This window comes from Diospyros lotus, chromosome 5 (genome assembly GCF_014633365.1).
Source record: "Diospyros lotus cultivar Yz01 chromosome 5, ASM1463336v1, whole genome shotgun sequence".
Lineage (NCBI taxonomy): Eukaryota > Viridiplantae > Streptophyta > Magnoliopsida > Ericales > Ebenaceae > Diospyros > Diospyros lotus.
Window position 1 is genome coordinate 35,511,699 of NC_068342.1, and position 20,093 is coordinate 35,531,791.

Genomic DNA, 20,093 nt, shown 5'->3' on the forward strand with positions numbered 1-20,093 from the left:
TCTTAGTTCTCAAGTAAACCGAGTGCATACTCCTTTTACCCTCTTATCCCAAGACAGAATAAAGCTCTCTCTAAAACCTCACACCCAACATCTATTTATACAACATAGATGCGGTAAAAACAGAAAGCTATTTAAAGATCGGTAGTTACAACCAACTAACCGAACTAACAAATCTTCTAACTAACCCTTCTAGAAACAATCATTCTAGAATAAAACAAGTGATATACAAATGCTAACAGTCTAAGAAACTCTCCCGAGATAACCAAAGTTAATCTAATACAAGTGATTGTTAGGCCTTCGATCTGATTAGGAACCTTCTCGTAATTGAGAGAAGGCTGAGTAGGCGGGAAAGAGAAATAAGGGAGGGAAAAGAGAGAAAGAGAGGGATGGAGAGAGATAGAATTTGAGAGAGGAAAAGGAGGGAAAAGATCAATGTAGAATTCTCACATGATCCCCATCCTCGGTAGCCTTCTTTATTTATAAGGGAGACGGTTAGTACATCTTCTGGAACAGCCAATTGGCCAGCCAAGTGGCCATGTGCACTTAGCTATGATTCTCTACATCCTTTAGTTCATACACCCGCGTAACTACCCCAACTAACTGAAGGACTAATTACAATATTACCCCCTAGGTTGTGACAACTCCCCCCTCCTCGAATTATTTCTTGTCCCCAAGAAATTAAAGGAGACTAGTAGCCCGAGGAAACCGCTGCAGAAGATCGGGGAGGTACTCCTAAGTTGTGTGGTCGGGATGCAAGTGCGTCCACTGCACTAGAACTTGTGTGAGTGGCACCGAATTTTGGTAGGTCACTCGCTTTTCCAGTATGGCTTTAGGCTCGACTTCCACGATGGAATCTTCTTGCAGTTTTGGTAGCTCATGGCTGACTCCTGCTGTTGTGCCAGTCGCTACATGGAAGACTGGGTGCAACCCCACGCCTTCTAGAAGAAGTAGCCGGTATGCCACTGGTCCGACTTTCTCGATAATCTTGAAGGGTCCATAGTACTTAGGACTGATTTTAGATATAGGCCCCTTGGTAAAAAGATGTTGTTGAAATCTCTTTACTTTCAGAAGAACTTCGTCGTCTACCTCAAAATTGCGGTCCATGCGGTGCCTATCCGCCAGTTGTTTCATGCGATGCTGAGCTGAAGTAAGCTCTTGTTTAATAACTTGCAAGGCCTCTTGTCTGGCCTGTAAGTATTGGTCCGCTGTAGTTTATGCGGGGTTGTAGTGCACAATAGCCGGAATTGTGGGAAGGGGATATCTGAATAGAGCTTCAAAGGGAGTTCTCTTGTGTGCAGTGTGGTAATTGGTGTTGTACCACCACTGGGCTAATGCTATCCACCTATTTCAGCTCCATGGTCGGGTAAAGCATAGGCACCTTAGGTATGTTTCGAGGCATTGATTAACCCTTTTTGTTTGGCCGTCGGTCTCTGGATGGTAAGCTGATGACAATCGTAACCCAATTCCCAGTCATTGGAGTAGGGTTTTCCAGAATTGGCTAGTGAAAATCTTGTCTCTATCTGAGATGATGGCCCGTGGCACTCCGTGTATCTTGAATACATGGTCCATTAATTTTCGGGCTACCTCTGTAGCCGTAAAGGGATGCGCCAATGCAATGAAGTGACCAAACTTGGTGACCCGATCGACCACCACCAATATAGTGTCAAAGCCTTCCGACTTGGGCAGCTCTTCGATAAAATCCATGGTTATCTGCTCCCATACTTGGGAAGGTATCTTTAAGGGTTGGAGGAGGCCGGGGTAGGGTACCTGCTCATGTTTACATCGTTGGCAGGTGGTACATCTTAGGACATGTTGAGTTACATCCTTCTTGAGTCCCGGCCAGTAGAAGAGTTGCTTCACCCGATGATATGTGACATTTAGTCCTGAGTGTCCCCCTATAGGAGAGTCATGTAGAGACTGTAGGATCTTTTTCTTCAACTGCTCATCCTCCCCAATGACCACCCTGCCATTGTATCTGAGCAAGCCTTCATTCAGTGTATACCTCGAGTCCTCTTGGGGTTGTACCGATAGTCGAATTAGTAACTCTTGGATCCAATCAGTCTTCTCGTAGCTGGTTGTTATGCCTTGCACCCAGTCTGGTATCAAGGCTGAAATAGCATGGGCACTACCCTGCACTTCTCTTCTGGACAAAGCGTCTGCTACCAAGTTTTCTCGTCCCTTCTTGTACTAAATTACATAATCGAATCCCATGAGCTTTGAAATCCCTTTTCTTTGTAGTTGATTGTGAGCCCTTTGTTGGGATAGGAATTAAAGGCTTTTGTGGTCGGTCCGGATGGTGAAAAGCCTGCCTTCTAAGTAATATCTCCACTTCTCCACTGCCATTAGGACGGCTAGTAGCTCCTTGTCGTAAATACTTAGGCCTACATGTCTTGGAGCTAAAGCTTGACTCAAATACGATATCGGTCTACCCTCTTGGATTAAGACTACCTCGACCCCTGAATCGCAGGCATCCGTCTCTAATATAAATTCCTTGGAGAAGTCCGGTAGTGCTAAAATGGGTGCCTTGGTCATGGCCTCTTTAAGAGCTGCAAAAGCATTATCAACCTCAACTCCCCATTAGAAGCTGTTCTTCTTCAGGGTGAGGGGTTTACTGATCAAGCCATACCCATGGATGAACCTTTGGTAGTAGCCAGTAAGGCCTAGGAATCCCCTCAATTCTTTGAGGGTCTTGGGTTTGGGCCATTGTGACATAGCTGCGATTTTCTGAGGTTCTGTGCTTACCCCTTGCCCTGAGATGATATGGCCAAGATATTCCACCCTTGCTTCTGCGAAAGTACACTTGGACCTTTCCACATAGAGTTGATGGTGTTTGAGGATTTCAAAAGCCTTCCTTAAGTGGTTTAGGTGTTGGTTAAGGTTGGAACTATATACTAAAATGTCATCAAAGAAAACCAACACAAATTTTCGGAGGTATAGAGCAAAGATATGGTTCATGAGGGCTTGGAATGTTGTAAGGGCGTTTGTGAGGCCAAAGGGTATGACCAAGAACTCATAATGTCCTTGGTGGGTACGAAAAGCTGTTTTGTGGTAGTCTTTTGGGTTCATTCAGAATTGATGGTATCCCGAAGTGAGGTCTAGTTTGGAAAAAACAGATGATCCCGCTAGCTCATCAAGGAGATCTTCGATAATGGGAATGGGGAATTTGTTCTTGACGGTGATGGAGTTGAGCTGTCAGTAATCCACACAAAACCTCGATGACCCGTCTTTTTTCTTTACTAATAAAACCGGAGATGCAAATGGGCTTTGGCTGGGTTGTATCAAGGATTTGGATAGCATTTTCTTGATTAGTTTTTCAATTTTGGCTTTCTGTATAGGGGAGTAGTGGTAGGCTCAAAGATTTATGGGTGCACTGTTTGGTTTAAGGTGTATGGCATGGTCAAGGAATCTAGGAGGAGGGAGTGTGGTAGGTGTGGCAAATAAATCCTCAAACTCCATTAACAATGTGTGAATTGGGCCATTAGAGTGTACCTGATTGTTTGTCAAGGGTAAAGATTTGGCCCAGTGCTGCTTCCCACTGCCCCACCTGTCTAGGGCAATTTCCTCCTTTTCACCAGCGTCCATCTCTCGGGCATATAGGGAATGTAATTGCCCTATGGTTGTTCCCCCTTGCTCCAACAGTCTCTGCAGTCTTTTCCCCGTCACTGCCTTGCACTCTCCTATTCCTTGGCATCCCACGAGAGTTATCTTCTGACCTTCCCTCTCAAAGGTGACCTCCAATGTATTGAAATCAAAGACCAAGGGACTTATCGTTCGCATCCGGTCCACCCCTAGGACCACATGACATCCCCCTAACCTTAGAATTCGTAGATCAGTAGAGAATTCATGCCCATTCATCACCCATCTGAACCCCACGCATTTTGATTGACTCACCATCCGGCTTCCATTGGCTATCAAGACAGAGAGTGGAGCGGTCTCCTGTAAAGGGCATTGTAATGCAGTGGCTGTTTCCTCATCAAGGAAACTATGAGTGCTACCACTGTCAATGAGGACTACCAACGCCCTCTTCCCTGCTAGTCCCTTCACCTCAAGCACTTTGCTCGAAGCCTGGCCTTGCAGTGCATGCATGGACAATTCACCCCCTTCGTCATTCTCGACAGGTTCTCCTTGTTCTTCCTCCTCAGCTTCCTCCCTATCCTCTTCGCCTGACCCTTCCATTGTCAACAACATCCTTTTACATTGGTGGTCCACACCATACTTTTCTCCGCATCTGAAGCAGAGTCCCAATTGCCTCTTCTATTCTATAGGTAGAGACTTGGCGGGTAATTGGACTGGTGGATTTCTTCTTGATGTACCATTCCTTGGCCAGGGTTGATTGTTACTTCTATTCATCCCCATGTGGGGAGTATCCTCCCTCCCTCCTTTAGCCGACAACCAATGCCTCTTGGCAAAAGTTTCCAGTGACAATTCGTGGAGTCTAGCCTGTTCCGCGGCTTGCCCCACTGATGTTGGGTAAAGCATCTTGACCGTAGGTCGGATCAAGTCATCCAACCCGCTGATGAAGCTAGATACAAAATAACTTTCATCCAAGGACGGGTGAGCTAGCGACATTAGTGATCGTAGCTCTTCGAATCTTACGTAGTATTCTTCCACCGTTCCCCTTTGTTTCAGCTTATTGAATTCTTCGATAACGTCCATCTTGGTCTTCTCCCCAAACCGACTACAGAGTCCATTAACGAACTCTGGCCAACTCCACTCAGCCCTGTCTTGGCTCCAATTTTGGAACCAAGTGTCCGCTACATCATCCAAGTACGCGGCTGCGGTGTTCACTTTCTCTCATTCAGCTCCTCGATATTGGTAAAAAACTCTCTCACACCGCCTGATCCACCACCGCGGCCTGTCCCTTTCAAACGGAGGGATGTCCATTCTTGGTCCTTGTAACGTGAAGTGATTTCCACCACCTCCACGGTTCAGATTGGGTTGATCAGTCTCCATTCCTTCTTCGATCTCTCCATGACCGTTATATCTCCGTCTCTCCCTAGGCGTCATCAGAATTGGTGTCGATGATGCTCTGGGAGGAAAATCCGTGGGTAAGCTGGCTTGCGGTTGTTGAGCAAAGAGGCCTAAGGTAGCATTCAATTGCTGATTAAGCTGTTGGCTGAGCCCTGCAATTTCCTCCCGTAACCCAGTCACCGCTCGATCCACTGTCCGATCCAAATTAGCAGTGTATTCCGATCGACTTCGATTAATCTCCTCCTGTGTGTTTCTAATGCCCAGCTCTAGTAGATCTAGACGGTCCTCCACCTGCTCCCGATACTGTCGCATTCCACCCTCCATAGCCTCCAATCTAGATTCCGTTTGTTTCGCCCTGGTGCCGTCAGCCATCCTCAGCGCTCAGGTCGCCAGTCTCTGATACCAATTGTCAGACCTTCGATCTGATTAGGAACCTTCTCGTAATTGAGAGAAGGTCGAGTAGGCGGGAAAGAGAAATAAGGGAGGGAAAAGAGAGAAAGAGAGGGGTGGAGAGAGACAAAATTTGAGTGAGGAAAAGGAGGGAAAAGATCAATGTAGAATTCTCACATGATCCCCATCCTCGGTAGCCTTCTTTATTTATAAGGGAGACGGTTAGTACATCTTCTAGAACAGCCAATTGGCCATGTGCACTTAGCTATGATTCTCTACATCCTTTAGTTCATACACCCGCGTAACTACCCCAACTAACTGAAGGACTAATTACAATATTTCTTAGTGTGAAAAAACTAACAGAACAGTAGAGACATTTGACAGATATTAAGTCCTTTTTACTATCCTTTTCATATGCTGAAGTTCTTACTTTCCTTTGTTGTATGTTAAAAGGTTTGCAGTACATGTGCAGAAACTTGACATAAGTTGATACTTTTAAGGAACAGGGAATGATACTGGAGAACCTGGGTGGCACTTTATTTTTGGCATGCTGGTTAAAGCGGTTGCTTTCTTGAAAGTGTTTGGTCATTAGCTAAGAAGCTTGACTTGGAATTTCAGTTTGTAAAGCAACTTCCCGAGAAAAAGGGAAAATTGAGGAAGCTCTGTTCTATTAGCTTCAGATGCTTGTATAGCACTTAACATTTTTTGAACATTGCATATGATAAAGGTTTACTTGAAATGCTATTAGTACAACAGGAGGGATATTGCTGTCGAGCCCTTGAATTAGGGCTGGCAATTTCAGTAACTATAGAATGTAAGAATGAGGGAAAGAGATAGAAACAGAGAGAGAAATAAGGAAAGAAGGAAGAGGGAAAGAGAGAATCAATAGAGAGAGACTTTGATTATTCATTTCCAAGATATCTCACAAAGTGCCGTAGGTCTATCTTTTATAGGACCTCTAACTACCTCAACTACCTTCTAACTACCCAATGAATTCAATTAGCCACTTACAACATTTCTACTATTTCTTTATTTCCTCATTTAGACCCTAACATTTTACAATATTACACACTATTCCCTAGGGTTGTGACAATTCTCACCCCTTCAAACAATTTTTGTCCCCAAGAATTGATAATGAAGGCTATGGTTCAACCAATCCCTACCTTCAATACTTGTTGCCTTCGTCTCTTCTCCTTATTGTGTTTTGCTTTTCCCCTTTGAGTAGTAAAAGTGTAGCCGTGTCTGCCTCTAATTGTTCCGCTGCTGCTTTAGCCTTTCCTTCAAACACTTCAGCCTGTATAGAATGCAATTGTGATTCCTCTTCGATGAGCACCCTGCACTCCCTATTTCTACCCGTGAAATATCTTCTTCTTCTTTTTCCTTTTTCCCATCATAACCTTCCATATACATCAGTTGTCTTTTGCACTGATGACTAGGGCTATATTTGTCTCCACACTTGAGACATACCCCAAATTACCTTCTCTGTTCCATCCAACCTCTTTTATTGCCATTATTATTTGCTCCTGTCTCTACTGTTAATTGATTAGGCCCTGTAAGCAAGCCCCCCCGAACTCCCTCCCCCATATTGTCCGACCAACAGACTTGGCTTGTATGGCACATTATGCTTCTTAAAAATGGCCTCGAAAGTCATTTCTTGTAGCCTCGCTTTTTTGGCAACCTGCCCTATCGTCATGGGTGTCATCATCTTGACCATGGGCTGTAACTCCTCTTTCAACCCGCTAACAAAAGTTGATACCAGGTACTGTTCAGTGAGCCCTGGTTGTATGGTACATACCATGGATCTTAGCTCCTCAAATCTGGTTTGGTACTCCATTACAGTACCTTCTTGCTTCAGCTTGCTGAATTCTTCGATAACATCTGTCATTTTCTTCTCCCCGAAACGGTCATAGAGCCCTTCCGAAAAAACTCTCCAACCCCCTTGCAACCCTTCATTTTGGACCCACCCTTGGTACAAAGAATCTGCCACTTCATTCAAATAGGCCGCACTAGAGTCACATTCTAATCCTCGGAAATCCGGTAGAATTGAAAGAACCTTTCGCACCTCTTTAGCCACCACCTTGGGTTCTTTCCCTCGAACATGGGTATCTCCAGTTTTGTCATGGGTGCATGGCCATGCACCAACTGTTGCAAGTTTCTTCTCGGATTTTCTTGAACTATCTGCTGTTCCACTTCTTCCAATACTCCGACCATTCCCAAATGATTGCCCTGATGTGGCAAGATCGGCTTTGACACCTGCCTTGGCGGAAATTCCGGCGACAACCGTAATTGGGGCAGAGAGGCCAACATATTTAACATACTGTTGATCCTCTACCCTTGTTGCTCCTTGACACCTTTGAACCGATTCTTGGCATCTTCCGACTGCTTCTTGTTGCTTTTCTGATGTCGCTTGCACGGCTTCCTTCCACTTGGCTAGTTCTGCCCGCGTTTGGCGCATGGCATCTTGGGTATGGGTCATATCGAATTCAGGGCTTCCAACCTAACCTCTAGTTGCTTCAATCTTGTACCTTCTGCCATCTGCCCAATCTTTAATTCACCGCTTTACGCCACATCAATATTTGACCCACGCCATGCCTTCACTCTCGCCTACCCTAGCCATGGCCCACTTGATGTGTTGCTGCATAGAATGCATGAATCTTTGCCAAGAATTGCACCCCTTCAAGATTTAACCGAGAGCCGTTGTCTGTGTTCGCCTACCCAAGCCCAAGCTCCTTGCTTCTGAATTTTAGTCCAGACTGCTTGCGTTCGGAAACCCAATTTGTCTTGCTTTCGTCCTTCAGTTTTGTCTCGTTTGGGTCGTCTTCGCATCCATCAGTTTTGCCTCCTCTTGGGTCTCATCTTGCCGGGGGTCGTGAGCCTGACTATCCCTTTGATCGCTTGTGATTACCATTTCGCCTTCAACTATTGTGACTGCGTTGGAGTTGCTACTGCTAGCAAGTTCCGATGCCGCCCCTCACCTTGATGGCTTTCGTCGATTACCCCATAGCTTGTTCGTCCAGCTCTGATACCACTTTGTCAAGCCATTGAATTAGGGCTGGCAATTTCAGTAACTATAGAATGTAAGAATGAGGGAGAGAGATAGAAACAGAGAGAGAAAAGAGAGAAATAAGGAAAGAAGGAAGAGGTAAAGAGAGAATCAATAGAGTGAGAGAGACTTTGATTATTCATTTCCAAGATATCTTTCAAAGTGCCATAGGTCTATCTTTTATAGGACCTCTAGCTACCTCAACTACCTTTAACTACCCAACGGCTTCAATTAGCCACTTACAGCATTTCTACTACTTCTTTATTTCCTCATTTAAACCTTAACATTTTACAATATTACACACTACTCCGTAGGGTCATGACAATTGCCTATGCTGATAAAAGAAGCTTTAGGCGCTTGTGCTTCAATTGATGTTTGGACCATTTAGTCAACAAGTATCTGGTCTGCTTAGAGCACCCAACTAGTCAAACTAGTTCTCTGTCATTTTGTTCGCTGACCACATGCAAGGGGCTGTACTCAGGAACTAGGTGTGAGTTCTGAGGGGAATGCAGATTTGGGCTATACAGGTGTCTTTGATTTTGATGCGAGGGAGAGAGACATGTCCGGATGGTTTGATATTATTGCATACGACTCATTGGGGGGCTATAGGCTGCTGTTTTTCCATTTTGATGCAGAACATATTGTTTAGTGCTACATTATGCTTTTGCAGCCATTAATTTATAATGACCTGAACTATGGGAAGGTGATTGCCATAGTGTGACAAAGGTAAGATAAGACACAGTAAACAGTCAATTTCATGATAAAGGCTTTTTCTAAAGCTCTAGATCTACTACTTCTACATGAGTGGTGATGCAAGAAAATATGGAATTAAAAATTAGATTATTTGTAATAATGTTGACTAGCGCTTATTGGCGTAAGAAGTGTGAAATGTGATTAAGATGGTTTGCATCATTAGAAGAAGACTAGGCTTGTATACAAGAAGAGTGGAAGGAATGGAAGAAGTTTGTAGCAATTAGATAGAGAGAAGACCAAAGAGAACTTGGAAGGAAACTCTTAAGACATATTATAGGATATAATGGTCTTACAGAAATGATCATGGATAGAGATGATTGATGAGTTGGAACTCATATAATTGACTCACCTAATAGAACTAAAGGATTGTTGTTGTTTGTTGTGTTTGGATCTGCTAATTATTTTAACTATTTTCTCTCCTAAACTCAACTTGTGGAATAGTACTTTTAGCTTCTTGTTACAAATCTTAATTTTTTGGTATGATCATATTTGTTTTGTCGAATGTATAAGGTTATATGGGTATTGGTTTGTTTAAACAAAGTTACCTCTTCAAGCTCTTTCTTTAAATTGTACAATAGTCAATGTATCAGGCGTCAAGAACTTCCACTTTTGTCTGTTTGATAAATTGTCTCAAGACAGAAAAATAAACATTTGAAAGATTTTAATAGATTAAAGTAAACTTGCTGCAATCTCTTCTCTTGTGCTTTCACCAGATTTTAGGTATTGGGTTCTATTGGTGAATGGTACATTTCATGAGTTTGAGACTATATTATTTTGGAATAAGATTTGTTTTCGTATATAGAATTGGACAATGTTCTAAAATGCGTTAGGCGCTAATCGGGCGCCAGGCTGGGGACGTCTAGGGGGCCTAGGTGAGGCCTAGGAAAATTGTTTTTTTTTTAAACTATTGTCAGATTCTTCCGAATCTGATTAGCTAATTCGAGAATAGCGAGGGAAAAGAGAGAGAAAACTTGAGAGAGATTGGAGGGAAAATAAGGAAGAGATTTAGGAGGGAATTGAAGTGAGGAGGAAACTGATTTCCTTATTTCATTCAACATCTCAATAAGGCGCCCCTGATCAGTTTATATACTGATCAAACTCAATTGGGCGCCAAAAGCCGTTGGGCTCGCCCATGTGCACGCACAAGTGGTCATGTGCACTTACAAGTGGCTTCCGCGCGCGTCTGATACACTTCACGCGATCATGCATGCTAGGACATTTTCCTAGCTAAGCACAATGATTTATTTACATTCTAATAGTGCAATTATACTGTTAGCTCTACTAACAACTAGTTAGCGTAACAATCCCGACCCCTTAAAATGTTTCTTGTCCGCAAGAAATATGTAGTAGGCTGGCCACATTGGGAAATTGCTGGAGAAGTTTTGGTAAGTATTCCCAAGTATTCCCAAGTATTGTTGTCAGAATGCAAGGAAGACCATTGAACTAAAACCTGAACCATAGGAATGCCATTGTGGTCCCATCTGTCTACGATGGCCATGGGAACTGCCTCTGGAGGTCTTCGCTCACTATAGGAGGTAAGCTCGGTGTAGAGCTGTGGCTGCCCATTGATTTCTTCAGCAAGGATACATGAAAGACTGGATGTATTCTTGCTTCTACAGGTAGTTCTAGTTTGTAGGCCACAGTGCCGATTTTCTCTACAATTTTGAAAGGGCCATAAAACTTAGGATTCAACTTTGAAATGGGCTGCTTAGTCAATGCCTTGTAGTGTTGCGGATTGAGCTTCAAGTAGACTTCATCCCCTACAGCAAATTCTCGTTCGCTCCTCTTTCGATCAGCTTGTTGCTTCATTCGGTTACGTGCCTTGGCCAATTCCTCTTTCACCATTCTTAATGCTTCTTGTCTCTGTTGGAGGTAGGTTTCCACGGTGGATACTGTTGTGTGACTTCCTAGGGCAGGAAGTAAATCCGGTTTGTAACCATAAAGGGCCTCGAATGAGGTCATCTTAAGTGAGCTGTGGAAGCTAGTGTTGTACCACCAATGTGCCATTGCCAACCATTTATGCCATCCTTTGGGCTGCACAAAACTGAAGCACCGTAGGTAACCTTCCAGGCATTGGTTAACACGTTCAGTTTGGCCGTCCGTTTTAGGATGGTATGCTATAGACATTAGGAGTTTGGTTCCGAGGCCTTTCATAAGCTCTTTCCAAAACAAGCTGGTAAATATTTTGTCTCGATCAGAGACAATTGATCCAGGAATGCCATGTAGCTTTACCACATTATCCAAGTAGATTCGAGCCACTTCCTGAGCTGAAAACGGATGGGTTAAGCCAATGAAGTGGCTAAATTTTGTGAATCTGTCTACAATTACTAAGATACAATCCTTCCCCTCTGATTTTGGTAGACCTTCTATAAAATCCATAGTAACATTAGTCCAAGTGCGATCTGGAACTTCTAAAGGTTGAAGCAAGCCGGGATGGGCCACTGTTTCATGCTTGCATTGTCTACAAACCTCACATCTCAAGACATATTCCCACACATACTTCCTTAGTTGCGGCCAAAAAACTAACTGTCCTTCAGTTCCTTACAATCACCGATCACTATCTTGCCTTTGTATCTTATCATTCCGTTGGTAAGTGAGTACCCTGGTTTGCTGGTCGTGCTCACGGTTAGCTGTTCTAGAAGAGCCTTGGTCCATCCGTCCTCGTGGTAGCTGTCAGTAATTTCTTGGAACCAATCAGGTACCACTGTAGATATGGTTGCGACCATCCCTTCTTCATGACAGCGGGATAATGCATCTGCTGTAACATTTTCTTTTCCCTTCCTGTATTGGATCACATAATCTAAGCCCATGAGTTTAGACATACCTTTTTTCTGCAATTGGTTGTGCAACCTTTGTTGTAAAATGTATTTCAAACTCTCATGATTTGTTTTGATTATAAACTTTCCTCTTTCCAAGTAGTGGCGCCACCTCTCTACTGCCATTAGCACTGCCATCAGTTCTTTCTCATAGATACTAAGGCCCTGATGTCTTGGAGCCAAGGCTTGGCTAAGAAAAGCCAAGGGTCTTCCATCTTGAGTCAATACCGCTCCTATGCCAATGTTGCTTGCATATGTTTCTAATGTAAAGGGCTTATCAAAATCAAGCAACCCTAGTGTAGGTATGCTGCTCAGAGCTGCTTTTAACTGCTCAAAGGCCTCTTCTGCCTTAGTGTTCCATTGGAATCCATTTTTCTTTAACATTTCTGTCAGCAATTTACTTGTAGAGCCATAGTTCCTCACAAATTTTCGATAGTAACCAGTAAGCCCCAAAAAACCCCTTAAGGCCCGTATGTTTGCAGGTTTGGGCCAAGCCATAACGGCTTCAATCTTCTTCGGATCAGTTCCCACACCTGCTCCTGATATAATGTGTCCGAGATACTCGACTTAGGACTGTGCAAAGGCATATTTCAACCGCTTGATACATAACTGATTGAATCGCAAAATCTCAAATGTAGCCCTAAGGTGGTTAAGGTGTTGGTCAAAAGAGGGGCTGTAGATTAGTATGTCATCAAAAAAAACTAGCACGAATTTTCTGAGGTAGGGTTCAAAAATCTGGTTCATAAGAGCTTGGAATGTAGCTGGGGCATTTGTGAGGCCAAATGGCATTACGGTAAACTCAAAATGCCCATGATGTGTTCGGAAAGCTATCTTGAAAGTGTCATCAGGATGGACTCTAATTTGGTGGTATCCAGCCCTTAAGTCTAGCTTAGTAAATATGGTTGCATGTTTGAGTTCATCAAGTAGATCATCAATGATGGGAATGGGAAACTTGTCCTTAATAGTTATGGCGTTAAGCTGTCTATAATTAACACAAAAACGCCAAGTTCCATATTTTTTTTTTTTACTAATAAAACAGGGGAAGCGAAAGGGCTGTGGCTTGGGTGGACAAGGGATTGATCTAATATTTCCCTGACCATTTTCTCAATTTCGGATTTGAGTTTAGGCGGATACCGATAAGATCGGATGTTGACAGGTTCGGCTTGGGGTATGAGAGGTATAGTATGGTCTAAGGAACGTTTAGGAGGTAAAGTCTTAGGTTCTACAAAGAGATCTTGATATTCATTCAACAATGAATCTAAAAGGGTCGGTTCGAGTACCTATTGCGAAGACTTTGAGCTTACTGTCTGAAATTGCTCCCCTTGCTGATCGCTGGCCTCAATGGAAAATAGATGAGCCACCTGTGCCCACTTCTTTTTGAACATTCGTTGTAACTTCTTCCCCTTATCAACTTGCATGCTCCTACCTCCATGCGGCCTTGCAGTATCACTCTCTTTCCCTTTTTATCCAACGTTTCTTCCATGTTATTAAAATCAAAACTAATGAGACTCACTTCCCGCATCCAATCTACCCCCAACACAACATGGCAGCCCCCCTAATCTAAGTAGTCTAAGATCAGCTTGGAATTCCTCCCCTTGCATCTCCCAGCAAAACCCCATGCAAGCTGATTTGCTGAGAACTTTATCTCCATTAGCTACCGTGACTAATAATGGCTGTGTCCTCGCTGTTGGCCACCCCATCCTTTTAGCTGTTGTTTCATCAATGAAACTGTGGGTACTCCCACTGTCGATTAACACCATGAGAGAACTATCGTGCACCTTCCCTTTTACCTTAATAACTTTGCTGTTAGCCACTCCTTTAACAGCGTGTAATGACATGGCACCACTGCTCTCGTCCTCTTCTTCTTCTATTGCTGCCAACTCTTCTGTTTTGTCTCTTTCCTCTTCACCGTCCAACAACAACAGTTGTTTCCTACATTGATGTCCCGGTGTGTATTTTTCCCCACACCTAAAACACAATCTTGCTATCCTCCTTTGCTCCAACAGCTTGTCTTTGCTCAACGTATTTAGAGGAGGTGCAGGTAATGCAGAATACCTGGTATTAGGAACTGTCCTCATCGCCTCTCTTCCTGGTGGTGTACCACCCTGATATACCATTCCTCCTTGGGCTCCTCTGATCTATCCCTTTTGTTTCCTTAGCAACGTGTCAAACGTCATTTCTTGTAAGTAAGCCCTCTCCTCTGCCTCCGAAACCATCCTCGGCCTAAGAACTTGTACTGCTGATCGAAGCTCCTCATTAAGTCCTCCTATGAAGCTGGATACAAAATAATCTTCAGTGAGGCCGGGGTTTCGATTGAGCATCAAGAACTTGAGCTCTTCAAACTTCGCTTGATAGTCCATCACTGAGCCTTCCTGTCTCAAGCGATTAAATTCCTGTACTATATCCAACCGTCCCCGTTCTCCGAATCTTTCATTAAGGCCTTTATTGAAGTCCTCCCAATTATAGTTCGCTCTTACCCTGGACCATCCCTGGAACCACACATCTCCTTCATCGTGAAGATATGCTACTGCTAAGGCCACCCTCTGATTCTCTGGTACTCGATGAATCTCGAACAACTTCTCACACCTTCTCAACCACCTTCACGGTTTAGTACCTTCGAAGGTTGGGAGTTCCAGTTTAGGAATTGGAAATCCCCGCCTCCAGTCTACTACCGGTTCATCACCTACCGTTGGCTCTTCTTCCGATTCGGTAATTCCCACCTGTCAGTGTGGCATACCAATTCCTTGTAGAATTGGTTCCGTCCATTCTCTAGGTGGAAAATCAGGGGAGATCCTTACCTGTGGTTGATTTGCAAACATCAACATAAATTGTTGCAGCTAATCTCGCAACAAATTTCCTTGATCTCGAACTTCTTGTAATTCCTCTCGGATTTGCAAGCGCATATCCCCCCTGAGTCGATCGGCCAGAGTCTCCAGCTTCCTATCCACCGTCGATCCTATCCTTTCTTCCACTATTTCAACTCTTCCTTGTATTTCTGATAGTGTCGCTGTTACGTGTTGGAGTTGCATCTCCATCTGACGCATCCTAGTACCATCCGCCATTGATCTGATCGCCTTTAAACAATCTGGCCCAGAGCTTGCTTTGATACCACTTTGTCAGATTCTTTCGAATCTGATCAGCTAATTCGAGAATAGCGAGGGAAAAGAGAGAGAAAACTTGAGAGATTGGAGGGAAAATAAGGAAGAGATTTAGGAGGGAATTGAAGTGAGGAGGAAACTGATTTCCTTATTTCATTCAACATCTCAATAAGGCACCCCTGATCAGTTTATATACTAATCAAACTCAATTGGGCGCCAAAAGCCGTTGGGCTCACCCATGTGCACGCACAAGTGGCTTCTGCGCGCGTCTGATACACTTCACGCGATCATGCATGCTGGGACATTTTCCCTAGCTAAGCACAATGATTTATTTGAAGCATCTCATCTGCTTCGGATGCTTCACCAACCACTTCCCAAGTGAGCCCCGTACCAGGCTCAACTTCTTCCTCATCTCCTATCAATAATCCATCCTTGTGCGTTGCTGACATCACTAGCAAGTAGCACATCGACATTCCTTTCCTTCTCCATTTTTTTTCTTGTTCATTAGTTTCACATTAAATTGGACAAAGACTAAATTGTTCAATCAATGCACATCTAGTCTATTTCTTTTCTTTATATGTATCTACATAAATTTTATAAAAGCAATATCAATTTAAATGATAGATAACAAATTAATATTAAAGAAATATAATTCATACTTTCACAGGGATAATGAAATTAAAATAAAAACGTTTTAGAATATACATTAACCCTTTCAAAAATGCTTCTATTTCTTTTTTAACCGGATGAACTACTAGTTAACAAGAGGATCCTTGTCGCCATTTGTTGCAAGTTTGGAGTGTGATTTACATAAGTTATCCACCACATAACTACATAGGTCATATAAAATAGATTTACACACTAGTACACAAGTAACACAATAGAAACTAAGAAAGGGATTAGAGGAATTTTATACCTAGATCATAATTGTCATCATTTTTTGTACACCCTTGAGCTGCCCACAATTTTTCCAAAAGCTCCCTCTTGACGTTTATACTTTGCAACTCAACATTTATAACATGACCTTGCAATTCACCATGATCATCATCATGATAAAACATCTCCACATAGTTAAAAAACCCATCCATTACTTCATTATCAAGATATATTTTCTTATCCTTAAAAAAGTAGTAGGGATTCAAAAGGTAAGCCGCAAAATGCAATGGACTATCTAGCTTATATTTCACTCTTGCTTAAATAATCTCCATAATAGGCTGATTGTTCTTCTCAAGATTATTTAGGGCCTCTTTAATATCTTTCTTTGCCTGCTTGATCTCTCCATATAAAAAGTCCATAGAAGGCTTTCTATCTGCATCAACAATTCGAAGCACTTTCACCAAAGGTGCAAAAACCTTAAGGCATAAAGTTACACCATTCCAGAAAACAATGCTTATTAGTATAGCATAGGCTGCTTTCCCTTTAACAGTCTTTGACCATTTGCACTCCTCCCATTCTGAGTTGGTAAACATTGTCCTAATTTGGGCATTTTTCTCCATCAAACTCTACAGAGTAAGGAAAGAAGAAGCAAATCTAGTGACTCCCGGTCTCACTATATCCCTTTTATTTGTAAATGACCTCATTAAGGACAAGGTCTTATGGTGTGCATAAATGAAGATTGTCAAACTCTTGGCTTGATTAATGACTTTCTTATACCTCGGCAATTTAGCAATACTTTTAAGTATCAAATTTATGGTGTGAGTAGCACATGATGTCCAAAATATATTTTTACCTCTTCAGCTTCAATAATTTTGCCGCTCCTATATTGTTGGCAGCATTGTCAGTTACTACTCAGACAACATTTTGTGGCCCAACTTGCTCAATGCACTTGTCCACATACTCATAGATAAGTTCACTGGTATGTGCTTCATCTGATGACTCTCTTGAAGAAAGAAAAATAGTACCCGCGTTAGAATTAACACGTAGGTTCATGATACTCCTTTTTCTGTCTGTCCAAGCATTTGTCATAATGGAGCACCCATTTTGTGCCCACTCTTCTTCATGCTTCTTTAGTAACTCTTTTGTTTTGTCAACTTCTCCTTTTAATAACTGTTCCCTCAACTGGTATTGATTGGGAGGTTTGAAGCCCGACCCAAATTGACGAACCGCCTCAATAAACAATTTGAAGCTATCATTATCAATAGCATTGAAAGGTATATTAGCTTCGTACACCCATCTAGCATAATATTTACAAACAGTATATGTTCTCTCTTTAAAGAGTGCTTCGTTGATATTTTGCTGTCTTTGCGTCATTACCGGCACTGCATTTGCTTCAGGGCTGATGGAGCTTGCAAACCTATCGATAGGGCCAAGAGTGCGAGGCGTTTTTTTGCTCCCTAACTCTTGCAATTCATCTTTATCTTTTCCCCCTTTTTAGAAATATTAGCAGAAGATCTCATCAAATCTTTCTCCTTCTTATTCTTCTTCCTACTCTTTACCTTGGCAATAGCATTCTTGTATTTGGCTTTATCATCCGGAGAAGATTTTTGACATGCAGAAATATTTTTGAAAATGTGAGCGATGTGTTCTTTTACTCTGTAAACTCCTCCAGACATAACTTTACCACGAAACTTGCATTTTATTTTATCCATATTCTTCAGATCAATTAACATTTCACACTCCCATCTGACATATCTTGACTTTCTTTTAAGAATTGAAGCTGCATCGAACGATGCTCCCGTACTCCTAGTCCCATTTGACATTTTTAATTGAATCGAAGAAGCTTACAACAGAAACCTATAAGTATATGTAACCTCACTTAACAATCAATATTCAAAATAACATATTTGATAACAAACTAGAAGACCAAGATGACATATGGCATGCGTATGTTCTGCTTGAAATTGCTCAAATTCTATACCTCATCAAAACTGCATAGTTTTTTTTCCAGTTTTTTGTTTTTTTATTTTTTTTTCCAGAGATAAATTAAATAGCTGGATTAAATTGCTGTAAAATGTTGAAGTCCAATGCTTGTAGGATAGATTAAATTGCTGCAAAATGTGAATGCAACTGGTGAATGGCATATTCGTCCATACATCTATCATCTTATATACAATATGAACAGAATTTGAACCCTAATTAAAAATTAAAATTAGATGTAGATTTTTACCAAGTAAAAGGTATAAATATGCATAACAAACCTATATATATATATCTAATATATAAATAGAAAAGAAAAATAAAATAAAAACATAAATTGTCAAACACCCAATAACCAAATAGAAAGAGGGGTTACAAGAGATACCAGCGGCGGAGATGGAGCTTGATGGCGGTGGAGGCAGTTACGATGACGTTGAGTCAGCGAGGATGTGTTGGTGAGGATGGAGCTTGACGGCGGTGATGGCGTAGAAGCTGTGAGGAGGTCATGATGGAGTTGGAGGTAGCAATGAGGTATCGACAGCGTTGAGGCGGCGTCGGCCTTGGGCTAGAGAAGGGGGAGACGGCGGGCTGAGAGATAAGAAGGGGAGACAGCTGAGAGAGACGAGGGGTTTCAGAAATGAAGAAACTTTAAAACAGCTAAAATTTATAGCTAAAAATTAGGTGGCCTAGGTGGCGCGGGTTTTAGAAATGAAGAAACCCTGAAACGGCTAAAATTTATAGCCAAAAATTAGGCGGCGCCTAGTTGTCTCCACCGGCCAATTAATCGGGCCGGCGCCTAGGGGGGCTGACTAGTTAGAACACTGGAATTGGAATGAGAATGTAAATGAGATATGTTAAATGTTGTAAACATGATTTACGAAAAAAAAAAATTGTTGTAAACATGATGTGATAGATGCAAACTTGTATAGTTTACATTTCAGAATGTATTTAAGATCTTATACTGAATCTTTTTTGTTTATCGGTCACCTTTCTAGTGAAAATGTGAAACATAAATATGGTTCATTTTTTCTTCAAATGTGTATACAAAACACATTTTTTGAGGATGCCGTTTGCTTTTTATTTTTTTCTTCTGAAAATGAAGTGGTGAATCTATACCATTTATTTGTTTTGTTGGCCCATCGCTTGGCATGTGGCTTGTGATGTGTTTGTAGTGGTAGAGCTTTTGAGGGAGCTCTTTGTTGGGCCGCTCCTTGCCTAGGGTTCGATCCCATGACCCTTCTACAAGAAGTTGCAAGGGGTTACCCATGTGCTAGGTATTTTTTCTGTTTAAACAATTTCCTTCCCAAGCCTTTATATAGTCTAGCAGACTTTTTTGAAATTGTTCATGACCACCATGGTCCCATGTTTACTTGGCTTATATTTCCTCACTCTTCTTTACAAGGTTCTCTCCGCACCCAACTAGAGGTGACTTAACCTGTTTCTCTCAATCTTCATTATGCCTGATCCCTATTTAACCCTCCAGCTACACCCTTATTATCCAGTTATTCTGATCTCTTGGAGTGACCATACAATTATGTGCATTGGAGGTTTACCTTAAGCGTCTGTTCTTGAATTTTGCATGCACCTCGAACCACTATGCATGCATGTGATTTTTTCCTTAATTGTCTATGCACAATCTCTCTTTTTTCAGCTACAGGGCATGTTTGGTCAACCAAACCTTAAATTTATGATTATCAATTATCTTTAAAACAACCTTGCTACCAGCTTCAATAAACCTATCACATACTATAAATATGTGGCAACGTTCCTAGTTTAGTGACAAACATATGCAATGCATTTACCCACACAAGACATGTCGAGGTGGCCTATGATTTGCTATGCTTATGCTATACTTGCAATCTTTACATGAATGTGCAATTAACAGCAAGCGAAAACAAGTAATTCTTATGTTCAGAATTGGCACATAATCTAATTGCTTATGGCTAGCTACGTAAATCACATGGGCTATCCCCTCTTGGCTTATCCTTGGACTAACCATGGCAAGCATATCAATATTGAGCAACTGCCAATGAACCAGCAAGGTATTAGCGACAATTCTAAGTTTTCACCCATACCATTTACAACTAAATTACATACACAAGTAAGACAACAAGCATGTCTGGCATGCAAAGCATTTAACACAACTTTCTCATCTTCCTTAAACTT

At 42.1% G+C, this 20,093-nt stretch overlaps 1 protein-coding gene across 1 annotated transcript in view; it reads left to right on the forward strand.

Moving 5' to 3' along the window:
- Positions 1-20,093, forward strand: part of LOC127802871 (zinc finger CCCH domain-containing protein 19) — a 63,349-nt gene that overhangs the window by 7,288 nt on the left and 35,968 nt on the right. The gene's annotated exons all lie outside the window — the stretch shown is intronic.